This window comes from Trachemys scripta, chromosome 23 (assembly GCF_013100865.1).
Source record: "Trachemys scripta elegans isolate TJP31775 chromosome 23, CAS_Tse_1.0, whole genome shotgun sequence".
Classification (NCBI taxonomy): domain Eukaryota; kingdom Metazoa; phylum Chordata; order Testudines; family Emydidae; genus Trachemys; species Trachemys scripta.
In genome coordinates, this window is record NC_048320.1 from 4,708,117 (window position 1) to 4,731,447 (window position 23,331).

Here is a 23,331-nt window from a genome sequence, read left to right on the forward strand (position 1 = left end):
TTGTCCTAGGCCTTTGATAGGGGAAGGGCTGTCTCCAGAGCAGGGAGACTAGCACTGTGGACAGTGCAGTGCTGGCCAGGCTCGGGGAGCAGGAGGTGAGTCCCAACACTGTTACAGTTACCCAGAAGTGAGTGAGGATTTAGTGTGGTCTTGCAATCAGTTCAGATCAGACTCTAGTTCCTTGTCCGTTAGCTGGACTGGCTCTGCAGGGCTAGTGGGAATAAAGAACTGTGCAACAGATTTTAGTTGCTAAAGATAGCAGCTCTGACCCTGATGCAGGCAGGGAGCAGATCTGCAGAAGCCATATTTGCGTGGTCCCTTCCAGAGCAGAGACCCACTTTAAGGGCATCATATACCATCAGCAAGATATGAGGTGATTTGTTGGCTCACCAAGGCAGCTGATTATTTATTATTTCTATTACTGTAGCACCAAGGAGCCACAGTCATGAACCAGGACCTCATGGCGCTAGGGGCTGTACAAACACAGAACAAAAAGAGCTCGTAGTGTAAGTGCTTGTCTATGCTGAAAAGTTACTGTCACCGAGCTATGTCTCTCGGGGTATGACATAGTTATGCCGACCTAACTTACAGTGTGGAGGGTGACTGGAAGAATTCTTCCCTTGACCTAGCTACCGCCTCTTGGGGAGGCAGATGACCTATATCAATGGGAAAACCTCTCCCATCGATGTAGTGAGTGTCTACACTGAAGCACCACAGCTGTAGCGTTTCAAGTGTAGACATAGCCGGAGTCCCTCGTCCCTGCACCAAGGAGCTGTGTGCTACAGGGCTGGCCTCAGGGGTGCCATAGTGAGGGGGCCCATGGTGCAGAGGCAAGGAGCGCCTGCCTCCCTGCTCCTGAGCAGAGGTCCCCCGCTCACACTGCATGTGGTTTACCAGCCCGGCTCCTAGTCCCGCTTCCGCACCCTGCGAGCCAGCAGGCTCTCCCATCCCCCAACCCTCTGGGACCATCCCCAGTCTGGGCCATTCCTCCTTCCATGGGCGGCCTGAACGAAAGCGCTGCCACCCAATGGAAGGTGAGCGAGCCATCTCGGCCAGCCAATGGGAGATGGAAGTTGCCAACCTCTTCCAGGGAGGAGAAGGGAGCTGAAACTACAGGGGAAATATATGAGTAACACGGGGGGGGGGGGGGTCCTGACCCCATACCCCAGCTCTCAGGGGCCCCTCCCTGTGCCCCCAGGTCCCAGTTCTCAGCTCCCACCGCCATTCACCCCAGGTCTTCAAGGTTCCCCTCCCTCATGACCCCCCCCAGTTCCCTGTGCTTCCCAGCTCTCAGGGGTTCCCCCTTTTTCTTGCTCATCCCAAAGGGAGGTGTTAGTGCAGGGGGTTGGGGATATTTCAGGAGCAAATCTTTCACCATCACCACCCACCCTAGCTAGCTCCAGTGCACTGGAGCATTTGCATTTTAACCTCCATGCCCCCCAATAATGCACCTTCTCTGGGAAGAGGCACTTGAATATTGGGGAATGCTCACTATTGGGGTGTGGGGAGAGATCTGCCCTTCTGGAGCCCCCATGTCACTGACACCCCCCACCCCCGCATACCCAAGCCAGTGGGGCTCTATTTGTATGACTCTGGTTCCCTTCCCCCTTTCTGGGGTTCTCAGGTCACCATGCTCCCCTGCCACCACAGCCCTCTGGTGTCCTCCTGTCGCTGAGCCTCCCCTTAGGCTGCTGACCCATTGTGGGGGGTCCAGGGAGGCAGCAGGGGCCAGGGGCACCAAAATACCCGTTCACCCAGGGTGCTATTTTCCCTAAGGCCGGCCCTGGCTGTAATTCCCACAGCCCCAGCTCCATTGTGCAGGAAGCACCATCAGAAGTAAGTGACAATGGTTTAGGACAGAGGCGGGGGGCCGATGGGGAGGAAAGGCAGACATGCCACTGACCCCGAGAACGGACAAGCCATTCAGCAGCACTGCCATCACAAACAGGGCCTTTGGGACGAGAGAGAGAGATGCCCAGAACAACCTAACAAGGGCAGCCAGGACCCAGGGGCAAACCTGAGGCTGGGACTAGCAGAGGAGTTTGTGGTCAGGTTCCAGGCTGGGGTCGATACCAAAGACCAGAGTCCAAGTCAGGTTTCAGGGTCTGGATCAGGAGGCAAAGTCCAAATCAACTCACGGCTGAAGCCAGGAGTTCAGGGGCAGAAACAGTCACAGCTACCACAGAAGAGCCACACTGTTCCCTGGATACTTCCTGGGGCATTCCTTGGGTTTATATAGGGTGGGGAACCAATCAGGCGCCAGGAGGCTGCTGCCAGTCAGACCCCTTGAGATGGGACTTCTGCCCCTGGTCTGTGTCCATAGTAGATTGTGGGCAGCAGAGGGCAAGCTCTACATAGCTGCTGCTGGGTGGTGTCTGCTAATTAGTACGTTTGTATGCTGGGGTCTGAGATCTGCTAGGTCTGGTCAAGCCAGGCTCCTCCAGGAGACTTTCTTCCCCGGTTCAGGGCACAGTGCTCTAGGTAAGAGTCTGCAGTGACCCCAGGCAGCCTGGGATCTGTTAGCCACCTGGCGTACCAAATCTGACAGTCTTTGGGTTAGCATGAGCCAGGCAGGCAGGCTTGGCCTACAATGCCCATTAGTGGGAGTTACTGCCCATAGGACTGTCCCTGCTCTCCCCCAGTCCCAGGAACACTCCCCTGTGTCTGTGCACGCTGGTCTTTTTATCACAGACACCTGACACCTCGTGGGCTCTGTTCTCTGGGCTCTGCCCTTCAGACGCCTCTGCAGCGAGGTGTTCATCTCCAGTCCTTGAGGTTCCTATCGCTGCTCCAGGGTCTTCCATTCAGCTGGGTCGATTCCAGCCCTGCTCTCAGGGGTGTGCTAATGCCAGATGGCTGCGTGACCTCCTGCTCTGATCCAGAGGAAACATCTTAACCCCACAGCATCCATGGGGTGACAATGCAAAGCCCAACAGGGAGAGTCATGGTGTTCATAACAATATTACAGAACGCTCCCCCATTCGTCACAGCATGGTCCAGACGCCCGAGACTCGGGTCACCTGTGTTCTAGTCCCAGCTCCGCCACCATCCTGATGGGTGATCTTGGGCAAGTCCCTTCCCGTCTTTGTGCCTCAGTTTCTTCTCCCACTGTTTGTCTGCCTTGTCTAGACTGTTAGCTCTACCAGCAGGGACTGTCTCGTCATATGTGTATGTTCTGTGCCTAGTGGGGCCTTGATCTCTGTGCCCGCCAGGGCGCTGGTATAATATTACTACTGCCAAGAATCACGCGACAATCACACAGGTGGGGTGCTGGGCTGTCACACCCAAGCCTGGTGAGCAAACACTGGAGCTATTCCTAGGAGGCAGGGGGCCGGGGCTGGTCTGTACACAGCTTGACCCTCCTGCAAATGTCGCTCTGCTGGGGGCTATTTTTAGACTCATGTCAGCTCTAATTGACTAATGGCAGGTCTCTGCAAATTACCCTCTTAATGATAGTTACAACTACAGCGTGCGGAAATTACCCTGCTAATGACACTCAGGAATGCACTAAATGGCTTTGCTTTTTCATACGGCCATGCTGGAAATAATTGGAAGCTGAAAGGTCGAGAGCGGGCAGGAGGGGTGGCGGACTCCATCTCCTCGGCAGCTCTATGGCAACCAGGACTCACGGGAATGCTTCTCGGGGATGCTGTCCCTTGGGCCCTGACCCTTGTTGCGGAAGATCCTGCTGTTTCAATGGGGGCTTTGTCGTCTTTTGCTCCTGCTGCCACTGCCGCTCTGTTGCATTCACTTGCTGTACGGCTCCTCCAGGCCAGCTGCTCTGTGGATGATGATACAACACTCCTGTCTCCTGCATTCAGGTGGCGATTGTTGTGGACTCTCAGCCATCCTGCCTTGGTGCTGAGACAAATTCAGACTGGAAATAAGGTGCACATCTTTAACAATGAGGGTAATTAACCATCGGAACAACTGGACTGGGGTGAAATCTCCAGCAAGGGCAACGCACAGAAGAGCTGCTGAGTGAGCGTTGGTGAGATTCCACTGAGTAGATTTGATTCCATTGAGTTAGAAGCATTTCACTGTTTTGTGAGGTTTCTTTAGGGCTCTGTAAGCCTGTGAGGCCGTCCCTCCTGGTCTATCTCTGAGGGAGGCCATGCATCCTTGCTATCAAGCCCTTAGGACTGCAATCAATTAGTGGGGAATTAGCGGTCTTTAGAGCTCAATCTGCTTGATCCGGGCTGGGCAATAGCGAATCTATGAACCCTGGCCCTCAGGCAGAGCAGGGCACAGGTAGGGGCTCAGGCCTGCAGTCAGGGTAGAGCAATAAGGCATTCTCGGGGCTCAGGCAGGGGTGAGCACCAAACACAAGCTTCCTAGCTTAATGTGGGGAGGCTGCCACCTCACAGGTAGAGTGGCAGGGGGTAGAGGGACCTGGGCCCACCCTACTCCACCAGGTCCCAGCTCAGGGCCCTGACAATGGCAGAGGGGTCTGCCACAGGATCAGTGGGGATCCCTCCATAACACGCCAACCTAGTATCAGACCAAGGCCCAACCAGATTGTTGTCTAGTTTCCCTGGGTTACTTCCTACCTCCCTGGGATTTGGTACCTCCGTGCTGTAGATATCCTCCATCTCCCCGGGGTCGGTGGTCCATGGTAGCCCGAGCCTTGGTTGGCTGGCAGCCCTGGGAGCTCTGACAAGTCCTCAGACGGCAGCCTCAGTAGCTCCTTCTCAACATCCTGCTCCGGCAGCAGGGGAGAAGTGTCTGTCTTCCTTGGCAGCTCCAGCCCAACTGAGCTGCAGGGCCCACCTTCTGTACTTCCACTTCCTGCCCCACCCCTCAGCTTCCGGCGGGTCAGGTGTGGCTTTCCTGTCTCTGCACCCAAAAGGGTGGGGTTGTGGCCCCTCCTGGTCTATCTCGGAGGGAGGCCATGCCTCCTCACTACAGGCCCTCTGGTTTAATGCTGAAAAAAATCATAAACCGCAAATGTTCTGCAGGGATAAACTTTAAGGATGCCACCAGTACAGAGTATGTGACAAATTTAATTGTAACACTATAAAGTATTTTCTATCTTTGTTGCAATAGTCGCAGATTATTTTTGTCATAAGCGGTAGAATCCACCAGTCCACACTTCCTGCTGGTACCAGTGAGCTGCTGGGTGGTGGCTGTGTCTGAGGGCTGCCTCGAGACCTGTGGACTAGTTGAGTGCTGTGTAATGAAGAATTTCCGTTTATCAGTTTTAATCAGCTCTCTCCATAGCTTGCATTAGGGAGGGCTTTTAGGAAGAAGTCTTTCTTACCCAAGTCTAAAGAAAGGAATGGCGAGAAAAACATCGGTAGGTGTCAGGAAGTCATCTTCAGGGTGGTGCTGAGCTCTCTTTGTTCATCGACACAGTAAGTTAAGCCTCAGCTATAGAGTGACACATAATTTTAATGCGTTTGTTAAAGACAAACAATGTTCAGTGAGATTTATCATTTCTTAGCTGGTAATTACCTGTCAGCACTAAAATGATGGCCTTTTAGATTAACAGTGTTTTTTCTCCTAATTAATTAGGTGTGCAGTGTGCCATGCAAAATCAAGGGTATCAGAAGAGGCGAGAATGGAGTGACACTTTTTGGGGTTACATGAGGTGTCCAGGATGAATCACTGCCACTTGCTTACCACAAGAAAGAGCCCTGTCTGTGCCCATGAGGAGAGACCCTTCCCAACTACCGGCTGCTGGCAACCCAAGCACCCTGCTCCGTGCTCAACAACCCCCATTGTCTCCCAATGCAGACTAGAAATTTACACTTCACACTTTGTTACACTTGAGTGCCCAGTCCCCATCTTCTGGACACCCACAATGTACACTGATCCGCTGCCTCCGTAGAAGCAGGGTCCTCCGGTTCACTGGTTCCCTTTCAGTTCTACACTCTCCTTAGCACAAGACACTTAGATGTGTCTAGATGAAAACCAAATGGACGTTTATTTAATAGAGCTTGAGCTGGAGATTCAAATAAAAGTAAATATAAGGGTTTGGAAACATAAGGTTACAGGTAAAAGAAAAATATAACATGCAAACTATAGCCTGTATTAACAACAAGTGACATTTCTGTCTAAGAAGGTATTTCTCACCCAATGGTCAGGCTTGACGATGCTTGTCCAGGTCAAAAAGCTGAGATCCACCTTTCACGAGACACTGCCATGGGCAGAGTCTCTCATCTGTAGCATCTTGTGTCCTTTCTTCTTCTCATGTACTGTTACAGTCCATTGTCGTTTACCCCAGAGGTTCCCTATTCAGAACCTGTTCTTGGGGTTCATTTGTCTCTATAAATGCTCTTTAGAGCATCCCCACCTGCACATCTTGCTCTGTCTCTGTGTCCTGCCTACACCTGAGGTGAGCTGCACCCAGCTTGTGCTTGTAGATTCTGGAGTCTCTAGCAATTTTAGGGATGCCGGGTTCACTAAGGCTAACCAGCTTGCAGTACAAAGAAAGCTCATCCCAGAACTAGTAGAATCAATTGATGGTAGTTTGCTGTCCTCAGGTCAACCCTTTGGGTTGAAATCCAAGGCCATCAAGAAACCCTGCAATTCAACTTGATTAGCTCAATCACACTTCCCAATCAGACTTTGCATCTTCTGGCTCTCAGTCCATGATCCAAATATCTTCTGGAAGATGCAAAAGGTAGGATTTGGATCAAGCTACAGCCAGAAATGGTTTCTAGTCAAGTCAGTCACCAAGGAAATGAGAAACAGCGTGGAGAAAGCTGCCACCTCCTGTGCCCAGCACACTCAAGGAACTGGCAGTTTGCCAGTCCCTGCAAAATATTGACCTTTTGCTGAAGTGTTTGATAAAAGAAATGCTGATGTCCTACCCATGTATAGGTCCTGAGACTGCCCCATCTATCTCCAGTCAGGGACCAAAATTTGGATGCATCTATCCCCTGTCAGAACCGGAACTCAGGCCCTACAGGACTATCTCAATGCGAATATGGCAAAGAACTTTATCTGTCCATCTATATCCCCCACTGGGACCCTGATTCTTTTTGCCAAAAAGAAGGATGGCTCTTGGCGTCATTGTGTAGACTATCCATCCCTGAACAACATTACCATCAAGAATAAATACACCTTACCTTTTAGCAATTGGAGTGGGTTGGCTCTGCTAAAATATTCACCAAGCTTGATCTTCATGGTGTTTACAATCTAGTCCATATTCAAGAGGGTGATGAGTGTAAGACAGAGTTTTGCACCTGCTGTGGTCATTTTGAATACCTCATCGTGCCCTTTGGTCTTTCCAGCACCCCAGTCACATCACAGAACTTTGTCAATGACATCTTTAAGGATGTTCTGGATGAGTTCATAGTGATTTACTTAGATGACATCATCTTCTCGAAAAGCCAAGCCCTTCGTGATCAGCATGTCCACTTGTACTCAAGTGTCTTCAAGCAAATGGCCTGTATGGGAAACCCGAGAAATGTGAGTTCCACCGCACCTCTGCTGACTTTTAAGGCTATATCATTTCCCCCTATGGGATATGCATGGATCCCCAAACAATATCTGCAATTGTGGACAGGGCAGCTCCAAGAAACTTCTGTGATGTTCAGTGCTTCCTGGGGTTTACAAACTTCTACCGGCGGTTCATCAAGGGTTTTTCAAAGGTGGTCAATCCAATTACCCAGATGCTCTGCAAGGTCACAGCCTTTGTTTGGGTGCAGGAGGCCAAATCTGCCTTTGATAAACTGAAAGACGCATTTACATCAGCATCTGTCTGAGTTAACCCGGACCAGAAGAAACCCTTCATTGTCAAAGCAGACACCTCTAATTATTCAGTTGGAGCACTGCTATCACAGCAACACGAGTCCCCAAGTGTTCTTCACCCCTGTGCATTCACTCCTGAAAGTTGATGCCCGTGGAACAAAATTATGAAGTCTGTGACAAGCAGCTGCTGGCCACGACAACCGCCCTTGAGGAATGGCGCCATCAGTTGAAAGGCATGTGTTTTCCAGTTCAGGTATTCACGGAGCATAAAAACTTGGAGTACCTGCGAACTGCAAAGGCTCCCAATCAGTGCCAGATCTGTCTGTCCCTTTTTTCTCCCAATTTTGATTTCACCATCAAAATGATTGGCTGCCATTTCTTCCCCTTGCCAAGTTCGCATACAACAATTCCAATCACAAGTCAATCCACTGGAGTTCTTTTTATGCCAACTACGGTTTCCACCCTCATTTCACCTGTCTGTACTGCCAGTGTCCCAGGTTCCTGCAGTGTCCAACATGGTAAAGCACCTGCATCACATCCACAAAGATCGAAAACTCACCTTGAATCAGCCACGAAGGATTACACATGATACTCCAACCTTCATTGGAAGAACATCCCTCACCTGGCAGTCGGGGATAAGGTATGGCTTTCGATGCAACACCTGGACACTGTCTGGCTTTCAAGAAAGCTGGACTTCCCCTATGTCAGCCTGTTCTGGGTTGTCCAACATATTAACTGGATGGCCTTGAAATGCCAGCTACCCAATGATGAAGGTGCACCCGGTTTTTCATGTTTCACTGCTGAAAAAAGTATATCAATAACTCCTTTCCTGGACAGATACAGCCACCTCCTCCGCCCTGTCATTGTCCAGGGGCAGGAAGAATATTGGTGAGGCAGATCTTGGACCCCCAGGTTCTCCAAGGAAAGCTCATATACCTTGTTGATTGTGAGGTCTGTGGTCCAGCTGATCGCTCATGGAAGCCTGCTTGCCAACATATATGCACCTGACCTATTTTGGGAATTCCATCAGTCATACCCTGACAAAACAGGCCTGAAGATGCCTTTTGGTAGGCATCTTTTGAAGGGGGGTGATGGGATACTTCTCAGCCTAAGCCTGCTTAAGCCTGATGATGTACATCTGAAGAAGTAAGGTTTTTACCCACGAAAGCTTATGCCCAAATAAATCTGTTAGTCTTTAAGGTGGCACTAGACTCCTTGTTGTTTAAGCCTGATGAGTCATTCCTGAGCCAGGGTTTGATGAGTCATCAGAGGCAATTACCTGCTGACCATTCAACCAGGGTTCAGCTAATCCACAGGTGAGACCTGTCCAGGTAATCCCCAGGCAAGTACATAGCTCCTAAGGGAAGCAGTCTCTCCGCGTCTCTACCTGGCTGGGAACATTCCCATTGCCAGGGCAGACTGTTGAAACTACTATCTCCTGCTCCTGTTTTGACCATGCCTTTTTCCATGCTAGCCAGCCCCCCGGACAGCGTGTGACTCCTGCTTTTGGGGTGGCTGGGCGCGAGCGCCGGAAGCTCCCTGGATCGTGGCCCCACCCCCTGCTCCGCCCTCAGGCCTGCCCCTGCTGGGCCTCCTCCCCCTGAGGCCCCACCCACGCTCCACCTCCACTCCACTCCACTCCAGGCTCTGCTCCCACTTGGCCCCCTCCCACAAAGCCCCTCCACCCACCATTCACATCTCTCTGCTCCCTCCCCTGAGGCTTCCCCCACCTGCTGCTCACTCCTCTCCTCCCCTGAGGTCCCCCCGCCCACCACTTGCGTCTCTCCATCCCCGGTGGGTGGGGTAGCCTTTAGGGGAGGGGGCAGAAAGGCGTGGGGAGGGATCTGGGGAAGAGGTGGAGCAAGGGCAGGACCTCGGGGGTGGGGGGAAGAGGCAGAGCAGGGGCAGGAAGAGGAGCAGTGCGGGCAGGACCATGGGGGAAGGGGATGAGTGGGAGCGGGGCCGTGGGGCAGAGTGCACGCCGTGCCACAGCTTGGGTGCCTTTTCGGCGGCAGCGCTCCAAAGAGACATGCTCCACATCTTGTTTGGGGAGGCTTCGTCTCCTCTAGCCTCTTCTATCCACTGCCTAGGACAGCCCTTACTCCAGCCTGCACCTGCTTCTCACCTGGAAACTCTGACACAATGTGCTGAGAGCCCATCAGTCCTTCCAAGCTGAGCGGGATCTAGGCAGTGCTTGGCTGGAGAGCAGGTCAGAAAATGGATTTTGAGATTGGAGAATTTTGTTTAATCCCCAGCCTGGCCAAAACCCCAAAGTTCTGAGTTTTTCCCCTCTGGCCCCTGCAGTGGTTCTCATCCCCCAGTCCATGTCCTGAGATGTGCAGGGGCCGGGAGCTTTGGATGAGGGCTGCACATTATTTGGAAGAATAACGGGGGAAGAAACAGCTGAACTGCAGAGTCCCCCGCTGTGAGATTCAGAGCTTTAGTGCTACAATGAGGCCCCCTTGTATAGGGACTCCCCCTATCGCAGGGGATCGGGAGCCAGGCAGTGGGTCTCTGCACATGCTGACTACTGAAAACCATGTGCATGGGCCCAGCTAGACTGAGAGCAGGGGCACTGGAACAGGGGCACCAAAGGAGGCCATGGCTCCATCACTTTTAAAGGCATAGCCCTCCCACTTTTTACCGTCTGCATGTGCAAGTGACAGGGGGGAGAGAGCAGAGAAAAGCGAGCGGGGGGTCTTGGAAGGAAGAGGCGGCCTGGGGGAAGGGCCTCAGGGAAAAAGGCAGCATGGGGGCGGGGCCTTGAGGGAAATGGTCAGTGCGAGGGAGGGGCCTGAGGGAAAAGGGGGTGGGGCCTCAGGGGAAGCTGGGGGTGGAGACAGGATTTGGGCGCTGGTAGAATCATAGAATATCAGGGTTGGAAGGGACCTCAAGAGATCATCTAGTCCAACTCCCTGCTCAAAGCAGGACCAATTCTCAACTAAATAATCCCAGCCAGGGCTTTGTCAAGCCGTGCCTTAAAAACCTCCAAGGAAGGAGACTCCACCACCTCCCTAGGTAACGCATTCCAGTACTTCACCACCCTCCTAGTGAAATAGTGTTTCCTAATATCCAACCTGGACCTCCCCCATTGCAACTTGAGACTATTGCTCCTTCTTCTGTCATCTGCCACCACTGAGAACAGCCGAGCTCCATCCTCTTTGGAACCCCACTTCATGTAATTGAAGGCTGCTATCAAATCCCCCCTCATTCTTCTCTTCTGCAGACTAAACAATCCCAGTTCCCTCAGCCTCTCCTTATAAGTCATATGCTCCAGACCCCTAATCATTTTTGTTGCCCTCCGCTGGACTCTTTCCAATTTTTCCACATTCTTCTTGTAGTGTGGGGCCCAAAACTGGACACAGTATTCCAGATGAGGCCTCACCAATGTTGAATAAAGGGGAACAATCACGTTCCTCAATCTGCTGGCAATGCCCCTACTTATACAGCCCAAAATGCCGTTAGCCTTCTTGGCAACAAGAGCACACTGTTGACTCATATCCAGCTTCTCGTCCACTGTGACCCCTAGGTCCTTTTCTGCAGAACTGCTACCTAGCCATTCGGTCCCTAGTCTGTAGCAGTGCATGGGATTCTTCCGTCCTAAGTGCAGGACTCTGCACTTGTCCTTGTTGAACCTCATCAGGTTTTTTTTGGCCCAATCCTCTAATTTGTCTAGGTCCCTCTGTGTCCGATCCCTACCCTCTAGTGTATCTACCACGCCTCCCAGTTTAGTGTCATCTGCAAACTTGCTGAGAGTGCAGTCCACACCATCCTCCAGATCATTAATAAAGATATTAAACAAAACCGGCCCCAGGACCGACCCTTGGGGCACTCCGCTTGAAACCGGTTGCCAACTAGACATGGAGCCATTGATCACTACCCGTTGAACCCGACGATCCAGCCAGCTTTCTATCCACTTTACAGTCCATTCATCCAGCCCATACTTAGAAAAACTGGTGCCCCCCTCCACAGTTTTAGAGAGCTTTCGCTGCTCCTGACTGAGAGTGTCTGAGTCTTGGGGTGATTCACACTGCACACCCTCCAGGGAGTGTCTCTCCTCTTCATTCCTGCACAGGACGAACCTGATCCTTTGTCAGGAATACAACGAATTTCTGCCCAAGGGGCTGAGCAGCTCGGTAATAAGTTGATGATAAGGCACTGGCCCTAATTAGCCCCTTTCTTGGGAATCTCAGCAGAGATGTCAGGGCTGAACGTATCCCGGAGGACGGACTGTAGGGCAGGGGTGAGATCCATTGGGCCGGGTAGCGTGGGCTGCAGGTCAGGACTGAGGTGCATTGGCTGGGCTTGTGGGGCCCTGAGGCTGGAGTGCAGGGGGCTGGGGTAGGCTAAGACTGAGGTGTATTGCTGGTGCCATGTGAGGCCCCAGTGCCGGAGCAGAGTGGCCAATGCTGCAGTTAAAGCCCAAGGTCCACTGGCAGAGCTGACTGGGGGAAGTCTGCAGGGCTTCTGTCTACTCTAGCTTAGGCACAACCCAGTGCTCAGTGCCCCAAAGAGGACATAACTCACTGTGGTTTGATTCCTGCCAGGGTGAGCGGAGCTAGCGAGCCCCAGCCCTGGCGGACCCAGACCTGCCCAAGAGCCACATCTGTCACCAGTGCAGCCTGCGGTGCTTCCATTCTTGGAGCATGGCCTGGATACCCCACTCCCCAAGGGCTGCTCTGCAGGGTACCCATGGGTCTGGCAGCCTGGGACTGGCTGTCATGGGCACATCCCTCCCTCCTGGTCTCTTCCGTCCCGTTCCTAAGTAGCTGGCACTTCCCAGCATGCACTGCAGGCTCCAAGGGGACATGACATAGCAGGGCAGAATGTCAATTGCAGGTTGTGGCACTTTCCGGTGTAAATGATCGAGCCCCCGGGTGATGGGAGAGAGGCCTCCGGCATGTGGGCCATGGGGACATAGACCGCCCATTGTGGGGCGGGGGTGTGTGAAAAGAGACTCTCAAGGTGGTATGGAGGCGAGGGGAACCCCCGTCTCCATCCCCTAAGGTTTGGGGAGGGGATCCAAGCCCCTTTTTGAAGCTGTTCTGCTGCCTGGAGCTGGTAAATGGGCTGTCCATGCTTATTTTCCTGTGCTAACAGACTCTATTAGCATGAAATATTGCTTTCACCGACTGCTCCGATGAAAAATGTTAGCTTTCTCCCTGAGTGGTATCTACGGGGGTAGGACTCTATTGCCCATAAATAACAGAGACAGGCTGTATTTCAGGCTCTTCATCAATTCATGGATTCCAAGGCCACAAGGAACTATTGTGATCATCCAGGCTGACCTCCTGCATAGCACAGGGCAGAGAACTGCCCCCAAATAATTCCCAGAGACGGTCTGTTAGAAAAACATCCCATCTTGATTTAAAAACATCCCATCTTTCCTCGACTTCATTTGGGAGAGGGGGTGAGGGATGCAAGGACATGCAGTGGGGGGGGGTAGCTTGTGGCTGTGAATTAGTAACAAAGCCCGGGGCACAGGGGCTTTTCTGCCCAAATGGAGAGTTTTGCCGGGTGCAGCAAGGGAAATTTAGGCTGGAAGTTAGGAAAAACTTTCTAGCTATCAGAATAGTTCAGTGCTCGATCAGGTTACATAATCCTGTGGAATCGCCATCGTGGGAGGTGCGTAAGAACAGGTTGTACAAACCCCTGTCAGGGATGGTCTAGTTTACTTGGTCCTGCCCCCACACAGGGGCATGGACTAGAAGATCTCCAGACCTACATTTCTGGGGTACGAGGAGGGAATCCCTCCACCCCTGCAGCACCCCCACCTCCCTAGCCCTCAGTGCCATCCCAGTGCTCAACAGAAGGGTTTGCTCCCTTCCCAGTTCCTGCCTGTCTCTTTCTGGCTCTCTGTATGGACTCCTTGTGGGGTATTGTCCCCTCCCCGGCCTGCCCCCCTCCCCCCCCCCCGCTGGCTCCTTGTCTCAGCTCCCCTGGGTGGCAGATGATCGTTGCTAGTCCCGTTTTACAGTGGAGGTGACTGAGGCAGCCCCAGGCCACAAACAGAGACACGGTCAGGCCAGGGCTAGAATTCAGGAGCAGCCACGGCAAAGCCCAGGAGAAGAGCGGTGGCCCTGCTAGGCCGTCCTGCTGTGGTCAGTGGCAGACCTGGCACACAAAGGGTGAAACTCAACCGGGTACTGGGGCGTCTGTGAAAGGATTGAAACGCAGTGAGATCTATTGCTCTCCAGGTCACATCATTCCTGTACACACGCCACATGGGATGTTAGCCAAGTGCTGATGCTGCAAAGTTGCCACCAGTGTCCCCAGCCGGAGCTGTCCAGAGGCGAGAGCGGGGCAGGCAGGCGAGGGAGCTCACTTCGTTCTCTGGGGGCAACTTGGACTCAGGCAATTACAAACTTTAGGTGCTGTCAGCAGACGGGGTTTTTTAATTTTGATTCAGGAAAGTAATATAATTCCTCTCTCTCTCCCCCTCCCTCCAAGTTCGCAGATGACACTAAGCTGGGGGGAGAGATAGATACACTGGAGAGTAGGGATAGGGTCCAGAGTCACCTAGACAAATTGGAGGATTGGGCCAAAAGAAATCTGATGAGGTTCAACAAGGACAAGTGCAGAGTCCTGCACTTAGGATGGAAGAATCCCATGCACCGCTACAGGCTGGGGACCGACTGGCTAAGCAGCAGTTCTGCAAAATAGGACCAGGGGATTACAGTGGACGAGAAGCTGGATATGAGTCAGCAGTGTGCCCTTGGTGCCAAGAAGACCAGTGGCATATTGGGCTGTATTAGTAGGAGCATTTCCAGCAGACCAAGGGAAGTGATTATTCCCCTCTATTCGGCACTGGTGAGGCCACACCTGGAGTATTGTGTCCAGTTTTGGTCTCCCCACCACAGAAGGGATGTGGACAAATTGGAGAGAGTCCAGCAGAGGGCAACAAAAATGATTAGGGGGCTGGGGCACATGACTTACAAGGAGAGGCTGAGGGAACTGCGATTATTTAGTCTGCAGAGAGAAGAGTGATAGCAGCCTTCAACTCCCTGAAGGGGAGTTCCAAAGAGGAAGGAGCTCGGCTGTTCTCAGTGGTGGCAGATGACAGAACAAGGTGCAATGGTTTCAAATTGCAGTGGGGGAGGTCTAGGTTGGATATTAGGAAACACTATTTCACTAGAACGGTGGTGAAGCACTGGAATGGAATGGGTTACCTAGGGAGGTGGTGGGATCTCCATCCTTAGAGGTTTTTAAGGCCCGGCTTGACAATGCCCAGGCTGGGATGATTTATTTGGTGTTTGTCCTGCTTTGAGCTGGAGGTTGGACTAGATGACCTCCTGAGGTCTCTTCCAATCCTAATCTTCTATAATTCTATGATTCTATGACCTCTTCCCTTGCTGTCCTAACAGTACACCAGCCTTTTTGGACCATGAATGGAAGGGCATATACATGCTATAGTGTTCATCTTTATGGACCTGTGCACACTACTGTCCTTTGGGATAGAGATTTGGCTTAGTGTCCAGAGCTAGGAACAGCTAGGACTGGGCAAATGGTGTAAACAATCCCCATGAAGATGAGATTGAATTCTCTTTGGCACTGTTCACACTCCTTTTGTGTTTGCTTTTGGCAAACATTTGTGTTTTACTAGCCCTAATGGCCCCTGAAGCCCGCATGCTCTAGTGCTTGCGGAACGTGAATTTAAATTGGCTTCCCGTGAGCATCTGCAACAGAAGAGCTGTGCTCATCCACATAGAGAAAAGAAACAATAACAGGTGATTTATCTGACTAATCGCAATTGAGCAACACGGCATGGATTTTGGATTTGGAATTTTGAACACGTCAGATACATGAAAGATCGCCTGGAATAGTTTCAAAGGTTGGATAAGAAATTTGAGAAAACCCACAATTGATCCTGGATATTTTGGGAACAAAGAAGGGATGGAATTGACCAAATAACATGCCTTATGAATTAGAGTTTGAATCCTGTGCAGACGCCATGTTTCTCTTTGGTCTTGGGCAAATCACCCAAACCTCTCTGGTTCAATTTCTCTATCTGCACAAAGGGCATCTTAGAACCAGCGTGTGAGAGATTTAATTAGTCAATGAATGATGCAAGCTGGGTATTGGTTCTGTTCCTTTCGTGTGTGCATTGATATTGTTTATTAATTTGAAAATATATACAACTTTAACGTGAATATACTTTCAAATCCTAGCAAATTAACGGCGTGAATATTAATAACTATAAACATCTAGAGGATAACAGAGCTGTGAGCAATACACCGCTCAGGTTTATTAAGAGCAAATCATGCTAGACAAACTTAATTACATTTTTGATAGAATTGCTAAATTGGTGGATGAAGGGAATGCAGCAGGCATTCATATCTCTTGATTTTAGTAAAACATTTAATGTAGCCAAGTGCAATTCAAACTGACTCGCATTTACCTGCACATTGAATTTAAATTGGCATGGGTTAGAGCAATGTCACACCCACACTGACTGAAAAACGACGGCAGGACCTGTTCAATGAAAGGGAAACGTGAGTCAAGCGACTGGGTGAGAATCTCAACTTCCATTTATCTAACATAACCAAGCTCTTTCATCAGTAGAGCTCAAAAGCAACTCCCAACACAGCTGTGAGACAGGCAGTAGTATTAGCCCTGTGTTATAGATAAGGAACTGAGGCTGAGGGATTTACCCAAGGGCACAAAGGCAGTTGGTCGTGTAGTGGAGCGAGAGAGCCTGGAGCAAGATCTGACGCCTGAACCAGAGGCTGTGACCCAAACTCAGGCCATGTATTAAAGCAGATGTTTACACGTTCACTGTCCAGGTGGTGACGTTGCCAGTGCCCTGGACTGGAACTCGGGGAAGTGGGCAGGCCTCGGTTCCCCATCCGGGCAGTGCCGGAGCAGACTGCCCGAGACCATTGGGACAGAAGGACTTTGCTACTGTGGCCGGGGGAACTCGCTGAGTGCCCTGGCTGCAGGGCCGAGTCATGAAGAGGCTCCTGGAACAAGAGAAGGGTCACGGACGGCGAAAGGGACAGCAAGGCTGCTCTTCCCGAGTGCCCTGGTAACAGAAATCACTCAGAGGGAGCAGCTGGGACTATGACCTTGCTCCAGCCACCACAGCTGATGGGGCAGACACGAGATCGAAGGGAGGATGTATTGTGTGCATGCTCCCTAGGGGGAGTGGCTGCCTCAGGGACTTGGTAGCCAAGCCGAGGGACGGAACTTCTTGCTCTCAGATCCCTGGTTCCTGGGCAGTGGGGCTGGGAAGGCTGTTCAGCTCCTAGTGACACAGACTGGTAGAAAGGCCAAGGACTGAGTGGCCCATGAGGCGTGCAGCTCAGGCCGGATGCTCAGGGTTGAAGCAGAGGTCTCCAAACTCCAGGTTTCCCATTTCGATGCCTTTCTCCAGACAGTAAAAATTAACAGGAAAAGATAAAGGAGCAGCAGCTGAGCCCCTCTCTGCTGGACCAGGTCTTTGCTGCAGCATCTCAGGCGCTTGCCACGCAAACAGCAACACTCAGTGAATTCTCAGAAACGCCCCAGGGTGGGCTTCCAGAGTGATGGATACAGAGGACTCTGTGCAATTCCCGGCCTCCCTTTGAAGCTGCTGTGTGCCAGCCCATCTACCCCCTGGAAATGGGGGGCAGAGCCTCAGGCCACCTCAAGTCCCCACTGGCCTGGGCGGGGGAAGAGGGAAGTGCCGGCTGGCAGAATCTGGACTGTCCAGTGGCTTTTTACTTCCCAGCTGAATGTGCCAATGAACCGGTAGGGAGCCGGGCTACTGCACCTAGATCTGGGTATGGCATAAGGGGGAGCTGTCTACAATGTAAATGCAACCCGCTGGTGAGCATTACAGGTCCCCCTTGTGTGCCCCATCTACCAAGGACCTGAGTCTGTTACAAACTCAGACAAAGAATTTTAGCTCGAGCTGTAGCCACTCCTGCTTTTAGCTCCGGAGGTCCCTGTTCAATCCCTAGCATATGAGGCGGAACGGTGGCTGCTGCACGTACCCTGTGATGTCCACCACCAGGATGGGTTCTCTGAGTCCAGCAAGCAGTGCCAAGGCTGGAGGAGGGGGCCAGGACTTGTCATCACAACACACAGCCCCGGAGGGTGGGATCCTGCTGGGATGCTGGAGGAGACGAGGCTGTTGCCCCAGGTCTGGGAGCCCTTCCTGGATTTCGTGTTCCAGGGACGTGGGTTTCTGTGCCTCTGTCCGGCTTCTGGTCTCGTGAGCCGTGGTTGTGCTATGAATGACAGAGCAGAGCCATCCCGGGCAGTGGGGGGCCTGGAAGAAGTGCTGGGCCAGGTGCATTTTGGTGTCTGTGAAACGTGCATGCTTATTAAAGGTGTCTCCCCAGAAGCAGCCATGTGACTTGGCTAACCACTAGTAACAGGACTCCGTGGTTCCCAAATGCAGGAGGGTCCCCCCCTCACTCGCCCCATCTGAGCAAGGATCTGACCTCCCCAGCTCCACACACCAGACCTGATCCTCCAGGCAGCCCCCCGCTCCCATGCCCCCTCTCTCTAGTCCCCTGGGCTTTAGCCCTGTGTTCTGCCTGCTCCCCGAGTCCCATGTCGGCTCCCAGCGGATTGTCTGGAGACTGTTCTGGATGGACGTGAGGGCTCCAGAGGAGCTGCTTCCCTCTCCCGCCCCTTTCTGGGCAGGAGGGGACCGTGCTGAATGGCACAATCCCTCCTGGCAAGGAGAGTTCGGGATGGGTTTTAAAGCCTGAGGGTGCAGCTCTGAGGAAGGACGGGAGGCCATGGGATGGGGCCCTGGGATGGGCCTGGGGTCACTGATGGGAGGGAGGCCCAGCCAGAGGGAAGCTGGGGCGGGGGGGTCAGCGAAGAGGGCTGAGCATTTCAGAGACTCCCTTGTGCTACTCAGGCCCAGCCCTGCCAAAGGAGAGGAACTGCGCTTCCCATGGGGCACAGGGGTCGGAGATCTCCCACCTCTCCTTCGTGGCATCGAGAGCCTTCCCCCATGTGCCTTGGGGTGCTGGACCTACTCTGCACACCACTGCCGAGGCAGGGCAGCCCCTGCTCCTGCCCGGCCCCTCCCCCTCTGGGTCGGGGTGCCAATCTCGCCAGAGCCGGAGCAGGGCTTTCACAGGGAGGGGAAGAGCCCAGCACTCCCATGAAGGCCCATCACGGTCCGGTGTGTTTAAAAAAAATCCTTCAAGATTTGGGGGTGTTTTCTGGCAGCCCCAGTTCCTGGAGTCATGTGATCAGTTGGGCCCCTTGGCTTTCATGGAACAAAACAAAAATAAGTGTCTGGCTCTTATGGTTGCAGAGAAAAGCTGCGGGGAAATGACCCCGAAAGGCTCAGATCCCTGATGGCAAATTCACAGGGATTTTAAGGCAAATCAAAAAAAATGGGTGGGGGGGTTAGGTTTTGCCTGGTTTTCAATAATGACCCCCAACCATTTTGCAATAAAAATCTTAACAAAAATGGGGAAAATGGTTTTCACTGAATCTTTTTATTTATTTTTTTTTTGAGCAGGGAATCGTTTTTGATCACGAGAGCGTGTGTGACCCACTCGTGCTGTGCACATCCCCCAGTAGTGCTGGCTCAGGCATGGATAGCAGCAACTGAGCCAACTCCAGCCCGGGCTAGCAGACCTGAGCCTTTTCCCTCAGGGAGGAAAGGCTTGTGATTTCCTTAACTGGAGATCCCAGGTTCAATCCCCACCCAGGGGTGTTGCACTTACATCAACGACTCAGGACCCGCATGGTACTGCCCCCTACTGCCATGATGGCATCTAAGGGCTAAGTGACCCTGCCAGTCCATTGTACATTTAAGGCAGGGGGTGGGGAATCAGAAGCCAGGTCTCCACTAGAAACTTTTGTGGGTACAGCACTGTCGGTTAAGGGGGGTGATTGTTGGTGCCATTTTAATACCAGCAAAAGCCCCGGTGTACACACAGTTATACCACCATCAAAGTGCTTTTGCTGGTAAGGGTTATTTTGTTTGGGGAGCATTTTTTGCCAGTATAAGCTGCATCTACACCAGGAGGGTTTTCTGGTATAATGATAGTGGTAGCCCTTTTCTAGTGCAGACTGGCCTGAGAGAGGGCTTGGGGTCAGGGAGAGGGAAGGATAGAGTCCGGGAAGTGAATAAGTCGAAGGGGAAAGGAGACCTGAGTAGCGGGTTGGTCACCCCGCTCCGGTTAGGAAGGGGTTAAAGGCAGCCAGGGGAGGCTGGTTGGGTAAACAGCCACAGGTGTGGCCACACCTTTAGGGCACAGCTGGCCCAGATAAAAGGGCAGGCTGAGAGCCTGGGTGAAGAGACTCTTGCTCCAGCTGGGGAGCAGAGAGGACCAGGCTGCCTTGGAGAGCAAGCTGGGCACCTGAGGCAGAGCAGGGCTGGGGAAGGGCAGGCAGAGCTGGGGAGCTCTGGCCTGGTGAGTCCCCAGGCTGAGGCCTTGCTAAAGGCCAGGAGAGCTACTAGGGCTGCAGGGAGGCAGCAGGTCCAAACCCCCTGGCTGACGATAAGTGGCCACTTCAGACTGCAGTTTGCCCCTGAGGGAAGGAGCTAGATGAGGGCTGGCAGTGGGTCACTGAGGCGAGCTGGGCTTAGGGCATTGGGGTTCCCTGGGGAGGGGAGACCCAGAGTGTGGGGGCACTGCTGGAGGGCAGCACCCTGAGGTAAGGGGCCCCGGGGTCCGGGAGGGATGCGGGGCCTGAAGTGCTATAAGTGGTGGAGATCAGGAGAAAGTAGAAAGACACCAGACAGCGCTCCGAGGCTGGAATCGAACTAATTCCCGGACGACCAGCAGGAGGCGCCGCAGCGGTGGGTGCCTGCCCTGCAACAGGCCTCACAAGATCTGGATAAGCATCGGAGCAGCTCCCCAGTATCTGATCCTACACTATAAAGAGGAGCTTTGCCACTGACTGCAGGGAGAGCAAGATAAAGCCCTACATGGTAAAAGTTCACTACCACAGGGACTCCTCTGTGCAGCACCGGGGTCCTGTAATGCAGTAACAATAACAGCTCAGCTCCTCCCCCATCTCTCCTACATTCCCGGCTACTGGCACTATCCCAAGATGCTGAAAGTTTGGGAGCCATCCTTGGGGCTGATGAATATTCCACACCTTGCTGGCATCCTCCTTGTTTTATCTTAGGCAAATCAGCTTAGTTAGGAGGCTGCCATCTGTACTTGGCTTGTTTAGTATGATTTGCTCGGTCCCTGGCCAGGAAATGCATTTGATCACCTGGACTGGCAGTTCTCCCTCCTATTCAATAGATTCATGTTCTTTTGCATCACTTACTTTAAAGAAGATAGATGGGTTTGATGGGGAATGAAAACGATTCTGCCGTCTGTGCTGCACTGGAATCCTCTTCCCGAGATTCATGAATTTATCTTTTATTACTGAGCCGGTAAGCTCGGGTGCCTTCGAAAGATGCTTAATGCCCAGGAATTGAAAGTCAAACACTGAATTCTTTTCCTTCTGCGTGTTGAGCATGCAGTAATGAATGTGCTCACACACCGTGCTCTGCTCTTTGGTTTACATTGCAGTGTAGTGGTGCCGGTGGGTTTGGAATCACTTGTCTCTTCTCCGCATGCCCTCTTTGTTTTCTCTGCATCAGGTACGCTCCCCCAGGACGTGGGAGGCTTGATTTTGATCTTCAGTATCGCCAACCCTCGGTGTTCAAAAATCACAAATCAGCTCCCCCAAATTGCAGAAACCGTTTTAAAAATTATGATTATTTTTTAAAGGTAACTTTTGGGTTCCTTTCATTTGCGCCTTGATTTCTGAACCTTGTGGCATGAGGCTGACATGTAGCAGGATGACGCAGGAACCACTAGCAATGAATGGCGTGGCCTCAGGGCTGGGGGCAGAGGGGTCCTAGTATTGCACTTTGTTGTCAGCATGCTTGGTAAGTGGGAACAGGTTGGATGGCTCATAGGACTGGCAATGGATGCAAATGTGTGTCCCGCACAGGCGATGTCTCACCCATATGCTGTAGGTTGTGACATCTGTTGGCTGGTCTCTGTGAAAGCAAGTCAAATAAAAGGATTCAAAGCAGATTCTCTCCCCTTCAAAAGCCCCTTCCCCGCAGTTAAGGCCCCTCATAGTAAATAAAAAGTTAAAACTGCCCAGGAACTTGAGTTCAAAGAGACTCTGTCATGGCTTCAGCTGGGAGAAGAGAAACTGTGACTCTTACTGCTATGAACAACACACTGGGCTGGGACTCACTAGACCTGGGCTCTATTCTTGGCTCTGCCATTAGTCTGCTTAAGTGACTTTGGGCACGTCAAGGCATAGCTCTGTGCCTCAGTTTCTCCCTTTGGCATAAAGCGCTTTGAGATCTCCTGAGGAGATGAGCTAGGTATCAGAATTCTTAGGAAGGCTTCTGACACAGTCCCACATGACAGTCTCATAAGCAAACTAAGAAAATGTGATCTAGATGAAATTGCTATAAGATGCTGCACAACTGGGTGACAGACCGTACTCAAAGAGTAGCTATCAGTGATTTGCTGTCAAACTGGGAGTGTGGATCTCATGGGGTTCCCCAGGGGTCATTCCTGGGTCCAGGACTACTCAATATTTTCATTAATGACTTGGATAATGGCATAGAGAGTATGCTTGTAAATTTAGTGAATGACACCAAGCAGAGAAGTGTTGCAAGCCCTTTGCAGGATGGGATTAGAATTCAAAATGACCATGACAAATTGGAGAATTGGTCTGAAACCAACAGAGTGAAATTCGAAGAAGACAAATGCAAAGTAGGAAGGAAAAATCAAATCCCCAGCGTGGACATGGGGTATAACTGGCTAGGCGGTAGTACTGCTGAAAAGGAGCTGGGGGTGATAGTGGATCCCAGAGCGAATGAGTCATCAATGTCGTGCAGTTGTGGAAAAGGCTAATCTCATTCTGGGGTGTCTTAGCAGGAGTGTCGTATGTCAGACCCGGGAGGTAACTGTCCCTTTCCACTCAGCGCTGGGGAGGCCTCTGCCACAGGACTGTGTCCAGTTCTGGGCGCCGCACTTCGGAAAGATGTGGACACATTGGAGAGAATGCAAAGGAGAGCAACACAGATGATCAAAGGGTTAGAAAACCTGCCCTGTGAGGAAAGGTTAAAAAACGGGGCTTGTTTAGTCTTGAGAAAAGAAGGCTGAGGGGGGACCTGATAACAGTCTTCCAATATGTTCAGGGCTGTTATGAAGAGGACGGGGATCTGTTGTTCTCCATCTCCAATGAAGGTAGGGCAAGGAGTAATGGGGAGATATTGGGGGAAAAGTTTCTAACTCTTAGGCCAGTTAACTAACTAACTAACTCTTCGGGCAGTGAAGCTCTGGAACGGGCTTACCAGGGAGGCTGTGCAATCTCCGTCCCTGGAGGTGTTTAAGAACAGGCTGGAGAAACACCTGTCAGAGATGGTCTAGGTTTACTTAGGCCCACCTCAGCACAGGGGGCTGGACTTGCTGCCCTCTCGAGGTCCCTTCCAGCCCCACATTTCTACGAGTCTGATTTATTCTGACATTTTAATGCAGAATATTAATTGCCTAATCAAATCATTCAAGGGCCTTGCTGTTGAAAGAGTTTGGTTCAGTGTCAGGGACTGTCTACAGCTGCATTCTGATGGGCAGCTCGGGGCCTTTCTGATAATGTCACAGCTGTGCCATAGTCACAGGGCTGCCCAGCTGAGACTCATTTCTC